Below are 16,488 nucleotides of genomic sequence, written 5' to 3'. Positions count from 1 at the left end.
AATCTAATAAAAGCAATATCAACAACCCTGAAGATATGCAGTCCCAAAAATACTTGTTAAATGGACGAGATATCTCGAAACTAATGATGCGTAAACATGAAATCGCAGAAAAGCTCTAAATTTACTTAATTACATGCGTTATTTTTAAAAATCTGATTTCTCCGATATTTTAATGCGTATTATTAGGAGTTCCTCAAAGAGGTTTACTGTATTAGAGGAACTGAATTCCATCTGAGCATAAGCAAATTCTTCAGCAACCTTGCAGATGCACTGTCCCAGAAATATTAGTTAAATGGATGAGATTTATCGTAACGAATGGTGTTTCTAATCTAACTTCGTAAACATGAAATCACAGAAAACAAGCTCTTAATTCATGCAAACAACACAGCCGTACAACACGAGGTTTAATTTCAATGTTTTTCGGAATGAGTGGAAATGCATTGAGTGCTATATAAATGGTTGCAGAATTGTAAAGCATGGACTGGTGCATTGAAATGTTTCGTCCCAGGTTTTCTGGTTCAAAGTTTCAAATGATTTCTGTACTTGGAATGATTTCATGAATGTAGTATTGAATTCATCTTTCATGACACCATCGCTGAAAATACTCTTTTTCAACAGAAACACTAGAATCGAGATATAACTTGGTTTAAGATGAACTGAAAATGTATAATATAAAATTGAGAATGCTGAGACGTGAATGACACTAAAGAAAGATCTTCTACCCACACAGTTTTCGTTTTATTAGAGTTGTTGGTAATTATGTTTTTGTATGCTCTACATCTTTCTTATGTCATTTTAAGTAACTGCTTATGTTGTTGTTTACTCATTAGCCACCAAACAATATTTTTGGAAAGAGGCTCGCATTCTAGAATTGATCCTACCTATAAACAGCACTGGGACACATTTTAGGCAAGGCAAATTGATCTACGAAAACATACTTCATGCAAAAAACTATGAAAAAGTGTTGGAAAGACAGATTTCAAAACTTTAATCACCCATTTTCAAGATAAAATATAAATAAGCAGTCTCTGTTGGTAACTGAGTTCCAGATTTGATATATACACAGCAATTTCATTAACTGCTTGATAATTAGTTGATATTTATTTTTTTTTTGTTTATTTTTCTCTGAGATGATTTTCTCTTATTTATTAGATCAAAGCTTTGTTTCATATAGATTTCCCTTACTAGCAACACTGGATCTGCTCTCCAAAAGTCATCACAGATGTTCAAAATGCGTTTAATTTAAAAATAGTAAATGTCTGAATTAAATGGTTCTGAAGACTATGAATTCTTTTTCGCGAGTTAAAACCGAAATTTTTTCTGCCCGTAATTGAAATTCATATTTGAAATCCCCAAGCAATTAAATCAACTGCCCGATATGAATTTTCTTTTGTCCAAATGGTAATTTTCAGGAGGAGCAAAAATTTTCTCCATTGTCTGGTTTTAAATAACGTATTGTGTAAGCCTTTCCATCGCCGATAACGAAGTTTAACTTGCAGAAAAACCTCGATAATCTTCTGAAAAAGCAAACTCCAGTTGTCTGCAATAGAAAAATCCTTTACTGCTACTTAAAATTTCCGTCCACTAGGCAAAGGGATGCGAACCACGGCTGCGCACCAAATTCCGCAACGCGACAAATCTCCAGAATTGGATAGTGTGCGACTCGAGTACCATTTCACCTAGCGGAGTTTCGTCTCTTGTGCAAGCGGAAATGCTTCAAGAGATTATCGATTTTCTCTCCTGGCTCGTCCCAACTGGTCCGCTTCCAACAAACATTCCACGGGACTTTATCGGGAGCACTTATTCCTTATTTAATGTCAAGAAATAGCTCCCGTCCTAATCCGCAATGGATGGCGGTATTTTGCATAGCCTTGGAATCGAATATTCCAGTTGCAGGAAATAAGAAAGCAAGCTGCAACTGGGACTGTTTGAATAAAAGCTGAACACGATTTCGTTCCATTAAAAATCGATAATTTAGAAGCGATTTGCTTTCGGTTCCGTCTAGCCACAAACTGAATAAATTCATTGTTTTCCTTCTAGGATGGAATTAAATGCGTATTCACAACACCAAAGTTGTAAAATTGATTTAACTATTGACGAACTAAATATTTTTGATTACGATTACTTTTGCCCTAGTTTTGTTCTATTGCAAAATTAGTTTTCTAGATAGTTTTGGGGTTCGTGATTATTGTTATTTTAGATAGCAATCAGCTTGTCGCTAGCACATGCAATTCTGATTTGAATTCAATTTTACCATATAAATGTGCAATACTGCCGTGCTAAGTGCAAAAGTGGTATCTGCAACTGACTTCAATATGAGAAATTACCTTTTAAAGTTTCGCGTCTGAAAGTATTTGATTCAGACGAAACTTTTTCAGAATTAAAAAAAAAAAAGTTTCTCCTATACAAATAACCAAAAAACATTGTATTTGGGTAAAATATGTGGCAAAGAACTACTTGGTGACAATAACTCAATTTTGACAAAACGTGCAGATACGACTTTTGTGCTCAGCATGGCAGAATAATGTTCGTGATTTATCGATTTTCAAATCTATCTTGGAACATAGAATTAGAAATGTAGTTGACATGTGCGAAATACCTTTATTTTTATTTCTTCCAAGAAAAGAAATTTGCTTTTATCAATTCAGATTTTCTTCCAAAATTACTCCCCTCGAATATTCATATACAAAACTTGGCACAGAACTTGGAATTCAAAATTAGGTTTCGCTGTCATTTTATTGATGGAGACACATTCTTGATTAAGTGTAACTGAAGAAACTACTTCCAATGCGATTGTTTGTCGTGGTTCATTCATTCATTCAAATCAATGATAAAGGTTTGACTTGTCAGGCAAGTCTTAAGGATTATCTTGCTCAACATTATTCCATAAACCCTGTTTGCATAGCATTTGACAAAAATTTACTTTTCACTTTGAGTTTTGTCTGTTTATCAAAAAATTTGACATGGCCTGGAATATAAATTTAAAGTCATTGAATGACAACGAAAAACATTTCAGCGGATTCAAAAGACATTAAAAATTTCTTTCTGTTGCAATATTTTAAACACATCCAACAGTTTTAAAGATCAAAACATTATGCTTAGTATAGAACATTGTTAGAGCATCGAAATAACTATCACTTCTTAAGGATGCTTATGGTTCATAGACCATAATTGAGAGACACTAATGTTCTAAATATTCTTTTTTTTCGGTACCATGAATACGCGGTTACAGAGCAACTACTTTATGTGGTTAAAATTCTGAATAGCCATCTATAATTTATTTTGTTTAATGTGTGTATCCCTACCGGAAAATGATGTTTAAAATTGCCATAAATAACTTTGCTACTGTATAAAAATATTTTGCCGTTGTTTGAATTTCAATGCGTATTTTTTCAGTTATATAAATACGTAGTTTCGAAGTTGGAAAGCATCTAAATCTGCTCTAGTTTGTTTAAAAAATTTTAAATTGCCTACGATATGTCCTTTTGTTCAAGGTGTTTACTGAGGAACTACAGTGAAAACTTTGCCAAAAATAATTTTGCTGCTCTATACAAATCTTTCCCGTTTTTTAAATTCCACAGTTTTTTTAGTACTGTGTGATTTTAAAGTTGATAAACATCTGCAACTGTTCTAGGTAACTTTAAAAAAATCTTAAATCACCATCAACAATTTCACTTCGCGTTGAAAACGATGCCCAAATTTCATCCTAGATAAATTTTGCACCGGTGTAAAAATATTTAGACGTTTCAAAACTAGAGCAATGACATCTACTTAAGGAATGATGGCTATTTCAAATTAGTAGCATTCAAAATTCTCCCGCCTCTATCAATATTTCACTTCATGTGCTAACCATACTATAAAAATCACTTTGTCGTTAACAAAATAATAAAAGTGCTTCAAATTCAAATTATTCATTCGTGTCCTCCAAAATTGGAGTTTTCATCTATTCATCATCCGATCTTTTTTTTTTCTCTTCATCGATTTTATGTATTACGAACCATCGCAATCGCTTACAAAATAAGAAACTACGATGTCGAAAATACGATCATTTCCGTGGTTTATTTTGCTTCTCGAGCTGATCGCTTCGATGAATGGGAGTTTATTTTCTGTTTGTCTTCCGTTTTTATAAAATCTTATGCCGTTCGCGAACTTTTTATTTTGCCAAAAATGGTAGCGAAAGTTTCTTTCAGTGAAAAAATAGTTCTTTGTTTTATGTGAGAGTTGAGAATAAAAGGAATAGACGATCTTTTGCTGTCGCGGCTGAACGAGAGTTTTTTTTTTTTCGTATTAAATAAATCTGCTTTTCTCATTGCATAAGATCAATGTAAGACAAATACCTTAAAGTTTACTGATCCGGTTTAAAATCAACAGGTTAGAGTTTTGTTATTTGAGTACAAAATATTGACTTGGATGAAATAGTGTTGCCAGTTTTTAAAGGAATATCTTAATCTGAGTTTAGTTCAAGTAGGTTCAGGTTCTTCATGTGCAATAATGTTACCAAATGTTTTAACTCACACACATGGACACATATGTCCATATGCAAATTAAATGGCTGAATGTTATTGGGAATTTAGAATAGAAATTGATAACTACAGGACTCGTTCATATAAAACTGCATTAAAATATTTTACAGTTATTGACATTGAAAGCTTATTGTAATGTCAATAGCTACTAATTCTTCTTTTAGAATGTTTTTAGCGTACGAAAATGTTGCAGTAAAAATGGTCAAATGACGCAAAAAAATTAGAGATAAAAATCTTGATTCGAAGCTTTTGTCAACAACATAAATTCGTCGATTGATCTTCTCCATTGGTTTTCTGAAGAATCTATCGAATTGCCCTTTTCTAAATTCATTTAGTTACTAATTGTTTCTGAGGTAACGATAATTTAATGCAGCCCAAGTTAATTTATTGGAAAATGTCTAAATGAAAAACTTCGCTTTGCAAAAAATTGGATTTAATTCGGATGATCGAAAAATCCGAGTAGTATGGATAATTAACAAAGCCAATTCTCAAAGGAGAAGACTTTTTTCTTGAGAAATTTTATTAAAAAGGAAATTTTTTACGCACTCTTCACTCAGATGATGTCTTCAGATAGACTATTTTTTAACACGCTTTTATTATCTTCACTTGTATGTTTGTGTGTAACTCTCCTTTGGACTAAGAGCTAGTGGCCTATTACTGTTAGTACATTCCACCACGGTTTTAACGTTCGTAGCCGAGCGGTCTAAGGCCCGGGCGGGTCTTCGCTGACGTCCACCTCCGGGAATCATTGGGCGTGCGTTCTAATCCCGTCTACACCGAAATTAAATTTATAATCTTGCAACTCAATTTTCGGCCACTTTTTGTGATCGGATTCTTTTAAAATTTGAAATGCAACCTCAGACCCGATGACAATGCAATACTCTATAATCAAATTAATTTATTAACGATAAGTTATTAGTTTATTCTAATTAAAACGCTTTTATTAGCTTAACTTGTATGTTTGTGGGTCCAACCTTACTTTGGACAAATAGTCAGTGGCTTATTAGAATTACTTACAACGTGCAAATCAGAGCTGCGGAGTGTAACAATGTTTGCACATGAATTTACTAGAAAGCATTCAAAATGTCTGATGCAAATAAAATAATAGTTTAAAAAACTAAAAAAACACGCTTTTGTAGCAAAATGAACTAAAAAGTAAAAAATAAAATAATAGCTTAAAAAACTAAAAAAACACGCTTTAGTAGCAAAATGAATTAATCTTTGGATGACAAGTACATAAAGCAATTAAACCAAACACTTACTGTAATAGAAAAAAAGCGTGAGGGGGGGGGGGCTTCTTATCAGTTGTCTTAAATTTCTTCCACTTGTTATCCATGAAAAAATGTAAATAGACAGCCCCCCCACGCTTTTTTTTACTACAGTAAAATTAAGTGTTTGGTCAATTATTTTATATACTTGTCATCCAAAGACTATTTTTAGCTTTTTAATTCATTTTGCTACTAAAGCATGTTTTTTTAGTTTTTTAAACTATTATTTTATTATTACTAAAGTCAAATATGGCTATAAGAAAAAAAACCCTGATATCTGGGCTAATTTGATATTGAGATTTTTTTTTTCGTTAAAGGCCACGAGCTGTAGAAGCAGGAAATCTTCTACGTCTGTTTCAACTGAGAGATGAGTAGGACTTCCTTGAATCTCCGTGGATTTAAAATCAGAGATCGGGATTTTCAGCTTTGAATGTCTTGGTCATCAAAATATGTTGGTGTAATAGCTTCACCATAATGTATCGTACTATTGTCCATGAAAAAAATGTCGTCGCTTCAAAGCAACAGTAGGACATTTTACTGTTAGTTCAGGAAATATATGTCTTACTATTTCTCTGAGGTGACGATATATCGCTGAAAACAGTTCTTGAAGTATAAACTTGAAGCAATAAAACTTATTGACACAGTACATAACAGATTTCAGAAACAAAACTGCTTGCAACAATCGTCCACCTACATTTTTCTGAGGCATCGACATGCCCAATGATTAATTGCAGAAGGTCAACTAATTTTCTCTGTTAGAGAAGAGTGCTAACGCCCCACAAAACGCATGTTGACTCGCCATCTGTGCCTTATGGAAGTTAAATGTTATAAAACACGAAAGAGCAAGTATTATGACTTTCTATATGCTTTTATTTCCGATCGATCCTCTATACAATGTACATATTGATAATATAAAACGACTCAACGGATGGCATCTAAGCGACTGAGGGGTCTGCTGATGTTTGTATGGGTCTTAAGTAATATTTGTTGTTACTCAAGATCAAGTCTCCATAACGATGATTTTTATCTGTGATAAAGTTGTCAACAGCATATAGCAGAACTTTTATTTTTAGTGATTAGGTTGACACGAAATTTGGATAAGAATGTGACCAAACTTAAACTATTGTTACATTTTACTGATATATATCTGGAAGTGACAAACGTCATGGGAGATGTAAATATACAAATGAAAATAGTGTCCGTATAACATGAATGGACAGTGCATTGCTTTGGCTTTCATTTGTATTCAAGTGGTTTGTATAGATGTTTCTGTCGTGATTACGGCCGGACAGAAATCAACAGACTTTGAATGCGGAATGATAGTACGAGACATGGACAACGCAGTTTTTAACCGTCTGCACTTAATGACCGGGAGCAGCAACTTGTGCGTAAATTTGACAGTGTTAACAGACAAGCCACACTTAATGAAATAACTATAGAAATCAATGTGGGACGTAAAACAAACGTGTCCATTAGAACAGTGCGGCAATTTTTTCTTTAATGATCTATGACAGCAGAAGGCCGACTTTATTGCTTTTACTAACAGCACGATGTTCCCCTCAGAGGCTCTCCAGGTCTCATGATCATATGTGTTGGACCTCTGACGACTGGAAAACTGTGATTCGGTCAGTTGAATCACCATTCCAATTGATACGAGGTGATGGTAAAGTTCGAGTATGGCTCAGGGCACAAGAAGTCATGAACCCAAGATGGCAAGAAGGCACTGTGCAAGCTAGTGTTGGCTTTATAACGGTGTGAACTGCTTTCGCATGACATGGTCTGGCTATTTTGGTTAAACGTATCCAACTATTGACTGGAAATAGTTATGTCAGCCACTTTAAGACCACTTGGAGTCATTGATGGATTTTATCTACGCAAACAATGATGACAATTTTATAGATAACAATGTGCCATGTCACGGTTTTGGTTCGTAATTGGCTCAAAGAACATTTTAGAAAGTTTCGACGTATGATTTGCTCACCTAGGTCACCTAAGATGAATTTCGTCGTTCGTTCATGGAACATAATCAAGCGATCAGATAATGTGCAAAATCCTGCACCAGCAACGTTTTCTTAATCATCTACGTTTTTAGTGGCAGCATGGCGCAACAATTCTTCAGGGGCTTCCTAGCGACTTTTTAAGTCGATGCCATGCCGATTTGTTTCACTTTTCCGGACAAAAAGAAGTTCGACATAATGTAACTAGGTATCCCATAACTTTTGTCACTTCAGTGTACTACTTACATGGAGTTTTCAAGAAAAAAAAAGAAAAACTGATATGATGTGAATTTGGAAGCATTTGTTGTTTTATCAACTACCGAAAGCTGCTAGCTTCAAAAACATTCACAGGGAAAATGGGCTCAAAGGCGATTACGGCACATCAAATGACCGATAACACATTCCGCTACTACATATTTCGAAATCACAGATCAAAAACGAACCAGACACAGCACTGCCGTTGCATATAGCTCTAATCATGAAAACTTTTCTGACAAAGAAGCTTGTGACCACATGTCGAACTTTTAACTAAGTGTTTTATCAATAACTTTAAAGTTTTGTGAAAAAGAGGTAATTTAATTTCACTGTGATGCAGATAAAAGCGCCACATTCAAAATTTGGCAATTTTCTTGAACAGTCTCTTTCTTAAATCTGTAAGTCGTTTTATACACTGGTGTCCAAAAATTAAGCATAATTCATAAAACGCGGGAAAAATCTGTAAATTTTCGTGAAATTATATAAAGTTACTTACGGAGATTCATTGGTTGAAGAAGAAACATTATGTTTATGCAAAATAGTATAGTCGATGGTATCATGCGCGAATTAGGTGCGTGTTTCGGAATGTGGATAAAACAGCTCGCACGCTTAGAAACATTGGATCTGGTGAAACAGAACTAATAATGGCACAAAGACGCCAATTGGACATGTTTGCGAAAGGAAGAGTCGTTGGAATGCTAGAATCTGGACGATCACAAACTGAAGTGTCTCGTAGTCTTAATGTGCCTCAGTGTGTAATCTCGAGACTGTGGCAGAGGTTTTCAAATACGGCAGATGTTACCCGCCGACCATTACCAGGTCGACCAAGAGTCACAACCGCAAGCTAAGATCGTTTTCTTGCAATTTCTGCACGACGTCATAGGGATAGCTGTGCCAGAGAACTGGGTTCGGCGCTCAGTGCCGTCACAGGAATAACAATTTCGAGGCAAACTGTTTACAGGAGACTCAATCATGTCGGTCTGTATGCCAGAAGACCAGCAGTTTGCATTCCTCTCACATCAGCGCATAAACGCGCTCGTTTAAACTGGAGCTTGCAACATCGGCATTGGATTCTGGGACAGTGGGCTAATGTGATGTTCAGTGATGAGCCCCGCTTTACTCTACAGAGTGATTTTCGCCAGGTAACAATCTGGAGAGAAAAGGGGACTCGTTTCCAACCGCAAAACAAAAGAGAAAGACATCACTTTGCGTCAGCAGGAGTAATGGTGTGGGCGGGCATTATGTTGGATGGCCGCACCGACCTCCATATTTTTGAAACAGGCTCAGTCACTGGTCAAAGATACAGAGACAAGGTTGTTGAGTCTTTTATGTTCACTGTTTCGAGGTGCTGTTGGTCCTGAGTTCATATTCATGGACGATAACGCGCCATGTCACCGAACAGCTGTGGTCGATGACTTCCTCGAATCAGAAAATATCTAGCGAATGACGTGGCCTGTGAACTCCCCTGATCTGAACCCTATCGAGCATGTCTGGGATATGCTCGGCTTGCCCAGACAACTTGCCAGACATTTTGCAGCTCTTTCGCCCTCGCCAAGCTCCGCTCCGGAGCTAAAAAGTGCTCTCCAGCATGCTTGGAACTGTTTAAACCCACAACTCATCCACCACCTCATAGAAAGTATGAGTAATCGTTGTGCAGTGTGCCTGGCAGTCAGAGGTGGCCATACACACTATTGAACTTCAGCATCATCGTTTAAAGAAAAATTTTTGTGCAAAGAGTAAACTCCTCATATGCCTAATTTTCATTTAAACTGTTTTTTTGGGATGATAAAAGTAAATATTACCGTTTTTTTTGAGTAGTTTCCTTATTTTGTAACCGTGTTGCACTCGCATATCACGTTTCCCCCTATTTCGATGTATATTTCTCACATTACTCACATAAATAACAATTATGCTTAACTTTTGGACACCAGTGTAGTTGACTGTAGTAAAACAAAGTCTCTGTCGATTATTGATTCGAACTTGGAAGTTTTTGTACTTTATTGAAACTTATTGTGATTGTTTGGAATTGAAGTTTTATTAGAATTTGCATTTTATGGATATTTATCTTACTTTTCAGTCATAAAAAGGGCTGAGAGATTATGATAGTCATTATTAGATTTCAAGACATTTTACCTTTAAGTATGTCTCACCAGGACTCAGTGTATAAGAAACAAAGTCCATACCTGAACAAGATCTCTAATATTCCACCAAACAGATAGGTTAGGTCTTTGATTCTTTGGGGCACGTTAACATCCTTGTCCGGACCATAATACCTGTAACTTATTTCTGTTAAAGAAACTGCGTTTCGTTGATGCCAATTATCTTGAGTGTCTCCTTTTTTTGAAATATTTCATGAATGTGAGCTCGCTTCATCTGATCTGATTTATTCGTCATAACTACATTGTGCAACATCAACTGTACGAGTCCAGAGCGTTTAAGAAGATCTTCGACGATGTTGCATCAATGTGACAGCGAGGCTATTAGAACTTTTTTATACGTGGAGACATGCTGTGGATTGAAACGAATTTCAAAGTACTCGTATTTTTTGAAGAAGCAAGTTTTTTACTCTTTTTCTACACTTCTCTCTTTTTGATTTTAGCAAAAAAGAAGTTATTGTTTAATTCAGTTTTCCTCATTTTTCACCTGATGCTTTAAAGACTTAAAAACTTTTGATGGTTTTCACACAATATTCCATTAAAAATGCTTTTCTTAAAAAAAAAAAAAAAAAAAAAAAAAAAATGAGTAGCCTTTTTTTAGGAGCAAATTTTCACATCTTACGTTGCATTCCTACTTTTTTCGTTCTTTTTTCCCCATAAAAATACAACTATTTATCTACGTTGTTTCTTTTCGGTTGCTGAACCACTATTCATTTAAACTTTCAAAGCCTTGAAGTAGGAATGCGCCGATTAATCGGCCAAAATCGGCTAAATTTTTCCGATTAATCGACAGAAAACTATTTTCCAAAATAATTTTTCTGAGCTACCTTCAACAACAAACTATAATAAATTCATTTGTTAACAACAAATAAATGTAATTTTCTGCAAACATTACAGTAGTATGAAAGTGAACAGAGTAAAAACAAAACAAATAATTTTGAAAGTGCGTAAAACTGAATGAAATATTAAAGGATCCTAAATTTTTGTTATAATACCCTAACTCCATCTTTTGATGATGCATTTTTTTAAAAAAGAAATCAGATATTCAGTTCCTTCTACCAATGCATATGCTTACATCATAAATTTTAAAACTTATTCTTCAAATCATTAGTTTTTGATTCAGCAAAAAATATCATTTAATTAAAAAAAAATGCATACTTTATTATTCTTGTTTTTTACAAACTGATGGTTGAAGTAATGTTTTTGTTTCCTATCTTGAATAAATTTACACATGTATACAACGTTGCAACATTTTTCATGTGTAGATACTTTTCTCCTTTCGTATAGTGCTTTTAGATAACCTTATAATTTATATAAAGGATAAGCCTGTCAATAACTGGCTGCTTACAAATAAAAAATGAATTTAAATTAAAAATGCTCCTAAATTAGCCTGCTGACCACAGGCTACCTCCTAATAGTTTTAAATTTTCATGTCTAGTTAATATAATGTAATTTTACCAACAATAAAAAAAAATATTTATTTAATTTTAAAATTGGCTCAAAAAATGGATGAACTTTTGATTTTGGAAAATTAGGAAAGTGGAGGGTAAAAAACAGTATTTATTTGAAGTCGAAAATATAACACAAAAAATATGATGCAGAAATTGGAGTATTAAAAATAATCATTGTGATCATTAATCGGCTCTGCCAATTATTCTGTAATCGGCCAATTTGCTTATCTGCGCATCCCTATCTTGAAGTAAAACCATAAAAATTTTCCCACTCTTTTTAAAAAATACCATTACAGATTTCAAAAGAAAAAAAATGGTTTTAACGCTTTTAGACTTTGCTTGAGACCAACTAACCCTTTTTTCTGCCAAAAAAAAAAAAAAAAAGACTAGATGGCCTTAATTTCGGCTCAAATGGGTTCTAAAATCTTTAAATGGTATATTGCGATAATTCTTAATCACAAATAAGTTTCATTGAAATAAGAGCTGACTTCTAATTTGTTCCTTATAGTGAACTGTTTATCTTAATCTTAATGCGTTCTGGATGTAATGTACCTTTCATTTGGTATGTTTGGAACGTCTGGCATCCAGAGGAGAGTATTACTGGTGATTAAAAGAATTTATCTTGGTCGTTTAACCTGTTCATGTCAGACAATTTTCTGTGGTAAAATATATCTGTAGGAAAAGCGATTAAGCATTATGTATTCAGGAAAACATGATTTTTTTTGCCCTAAACTGAAACAAATTGAATTGAAATAATGCAGTTGTTTACGATATTATTATACCCATGCGAAAAATCTGCACTTAGTTTTCCTAAAAATGTTGATTTGGCTTTAGAAGTGATATTTATTGATTTAATTACTAATTACGGAATCATGACTCATGAAGGGAAAAGCATTTGATCATTTTATAGCTCTTAGTTATGTTTAAAAACAATGAAAAGACATCTATTGTTTTCAAAAATAAATAATTAAATAAATAATAAACAAGACGATATCGATTCCGTGTGACGTTTTTTCGTTGCATAAGAGCTACTATTTTGTGTGGTATGTTACAGTGATGGTCAGAATCGTAAGGACAGCAGAAAGTTGAAAATAAAAAGATTATTTATGAAAAAATTAAGTGAAATTTATACACAAAATGCCTTTTTATTCTAGAAATCATTTTGGAATGCAGAACATTTGAAAGTACAAAGTATAAATGCCATGCCGAGATTAATAAAACAATGCCATTGTTAAAACTGGACAAAATTATAAGGACAACGAACGTTTTTCCCTGAAAAATCCTAGTAATCAGTAATATCTCCCTTTTGTTTTTCAATCACCTTTATCAGTCTTGATGTCATGGTTAAAAACGTTTTTGGAAGTTTTTATCTTGGCTTTTCCGATGGAGAAAACGGGAATTCTTGCATGTTTCGATATTGAATACCATTTTTTTTCATATTTCGGGTGCTCAAATGCTTCAAAACGTTTCCATTAAACATAGATCGGGTCTTTTGTATGACCAGTACAGTAATTTCACGAAATATACCCCAAGCAATGATTTTGAGGTTTGAGAAACATGTAATTAGACATCATCCTGCTGGTACAAATTATTTAAACTCGCCCCCACATTACGCTCAGAATTCATTCTGCCATGCACAAAAAACATTGGTATACTTTCTGTCCGTTACGAAACTTCCTCATACCATTTCTGATCCGCTTTCAAATGTACGCTTAAGATTTTTTTTTCTTCACGGAGATCGCGTACCAGAATTAGCAAAAACCGTCTAGTCCATCCTAATTACACTTTTTCTCACTAAAAAAGATTACATTATCTCACTTTTTAACCATTACAGCGCATTTCTGGCACGCTCAACCCTTGGTCTTTTAGGGACTTTTTGCAGTCGGTCATATTAGTTTCACATCATGAAACTTTTTCTCTTTCTGTAAAACATGTTGAATAGTTCGAGAACTGCATCGTAACTTGAATTTCCGTCTAATATCTCTTGATGTTTGATTTTTTGAGCAAGCTCGTCTTTCTCTATCTCTTATTATTTTGTCTTTTACACGCACAGAAACAGAACGTTATTTACCCGTTCGTCTTTCTGGTCCTTATTTGCCGGAACTTTTGAGAAAGCTCTAAATGACCAATCTGTTTAAATTTGTTGCTATTTGGCATACAGTAAGTCGTGATGTTTTTAAAGCAACCACACTTTCATTTTCTCAAACTCTTTAAATTTAGTACCTAGCGGCATGACGGTTAAAATAGAATGTGAGCTCCCCAATCGCTTACTAAGCATTTATATCGTTATGTAGTGCAGTATGCAGAACAAATTTTTGAACGCACAAATTTAATTGACCTGAAAATTTTGGCCGCATAAAAGGGATGCATAAATTCTAAATTCAGTCTATAACTGCGAAACTCCAATGCATTTCCAATGAAAGCAATAAAATAAGTTTCTTTTACCATTAGTTTCCAGTCATACAATTTGCAGAACTTTCCTACAAAATGCAGTCATGTTTTGCGGATATTTCTTTTGTCCTTATAATTTTGGCCACCACTGCGTCAGCGGTACTTTTAACCACATCCTGGATTTGGAAGAGAAAAAACAAAGTGCCGTTTGTGCACCATTTTCTTGTTAACGGCAAGCTGTAAGTCGCTGTCAGCTTCACAATCCAATGCAAAATTTTTAAACCTGTATTGGAATGTTGTCCGTGCACATTCTCTCACATCACCATACTGGAATTTAATTGGATAATCAAGTTTTTAATCTTTTATTGGTGATTTTTAACGCAATTATTGCAATGGGACTATTACTGTAATGTTATAGTTTTGTCCTTATAATTTTGGCCACCACTGCATCAGCGGAACTTTTAACCACAACCTGGATTCGGAAGAGAAGAAACGAAGTGTCGTTTGGGCGCCACTTTCTTGTTAGCTGTAAGTCGCTAACTTTTTTTTTCGGCTGTGTCAACTGTTCAAAGATTTTCTTACATTTTTCTGCAACTTTTACTCTGTCCGAGATGGAAAACAATAAAAGAAATCGATGATCGTGGGTGAAGAAACATGTATAGGCGCATTGAAAGCAATTATTTTTAGGGCCATTTCATGAAAAAGTCAACCCTTTGTCCCGCACTTGACGGTTCTTATATTTCATTAAAAAGCAATAATTTTAAAGAGTAATGATGAATTCTTTTGCTTAAGAAACCACACATAAGCTGATTTTTTTTTGAGCAGAATTTTACTTTTCAATTATATCTGAAAGTATTATTTTTTTTAATGAAATATATGAGCTGTCACGTGCACGACGAAATGACTGCTTTTTCGTGGAATGGCCATTTACAACTTAATTTTTTTTTGGAAGGAAAAAGTAAGACTGAAAAAGAAAAAAAAAAGATTGTTTACAATAAATGGTACCAGTTCTTAATCAAAATTTCGTTTTTTGATTGTGTAACATTTCGTTAAAGCATTTTGCATATCGTACCGGTTAACAGTTCTGCTAATTAAGTTTGGGATAAGATCAAGCAATATATTCAAGCCGATTGTGACAATTTCAATTGATCAAACAATGCACATATGCACATGTACCATCTGGAAAGAACAAACATATTGCCTCATTACCAGGTTTAGATAGCTGTAGGTCTCAGAAATTCAGGAACTTTTTTAAAGTTTGTATTTAAACAGCTGAACAGACGCCGCTTGGTTTTCGGAAGTGGTTTGGAAAAGTCCAATTTAACGAAGCTCCTCCCTACACGTAGTCATGGCAACTGAAGAGTCTTCTGCAGGAAAAACTTCGTCTCTGCAATGGTTCTCTTTCGCTGGAACATATCCCAATTTCAGAATCGTTAAATTATTGAAGACAACCGAAAAAGGATTTAGTTCTTTGAGAATTTTCCTTATCTCTCAGAAAAAAATAACATCGTTTTTTCTGAACTTTAGATTACTTAATGTTTTACTTTGTGAAGTCTTTGTTGTGCTTCAAATAGCAATGGAGTTTGAAGTAACTACGTGCAAATGGCAATTGCGTGTTACCTACTTTTAGCTCATTATTAGCACTACCACTAGCTAGCAACGAATACTAATGAAAAATAAACGGGATAACACATTTGTCTTTTAAACACACTTACTTCATACCTTAGATACATTAAAAATGAATATCTATGCTTAATTCTAAAAATTGAAAGTTATTTTAAAACACTATTCAGAAAATCCAAAGTTTCAAACAATAATGTATTTTAATTGAATAATTTTGATTAAAAGAATTCTTCTTTTTCTGACGACATTTTCTGCTTTGCTACATTAATTGTTTTGCTCTTGATGTTTCTTCTCAATCAATTATTATTTTTTTTCTTTTCACTTGTAACCTTAAAAATTTCTTGACGAAGAATATGTTTAAAATGAGAGGTATCAAATCCTATGTAGGCTTAATCTACAAAACTACAAAAAGATTTCTGCAACAAAAACCGAAACTTTCACTCGCTATTGATTTTGTGTAGAAATTTTTCGTGTACGTAATCTTTTAAAAATATTTACTCAATTTGATTGTCTTAACGCAATGGATTATGCTGCCGAAGTTATTCAGAACCAGAGGCGTAGGAACTTTGTAGAAGTAGGGGGAGCTGGGACACAGTATAAGAAGTGTCTGGAATCTAAGGGGCAGAAGCAGAGGCGCAACCAGAAAATAATTTTTTGGGAGGAGGGGTAGCGGGGGGAGGGAGGCTTTTAAACGTTTTTCCCCATAAAAAATTGGCTTCGAAGCTTCCATCTCTTATTGAATATTGTATATATACAATTGTGTATGGAGAGAATGAGGTGATTAAACTTCTGGTTTTGAAAAGGAGTCGGTTAGTACTCGAAGA

This window comes from Uloborus diversus, chromosome 4, assembly GCF_026930045.1.
Source record: "Uloborus diversus isolate 005 chromosome 4, Udiv.v.3.1, whole genome shotgun sequence".
In the NCBI taxonomy this organism is placed as follows: domain Eukaryota; kingdom Metazoa; phylum Arthropoda; class Arachnida; order Araneae; family Uloboridae; genus Uloborus; species Uloborus diversus.
This window is presented reverse-complemented; position numbering follows the sequence as displayed.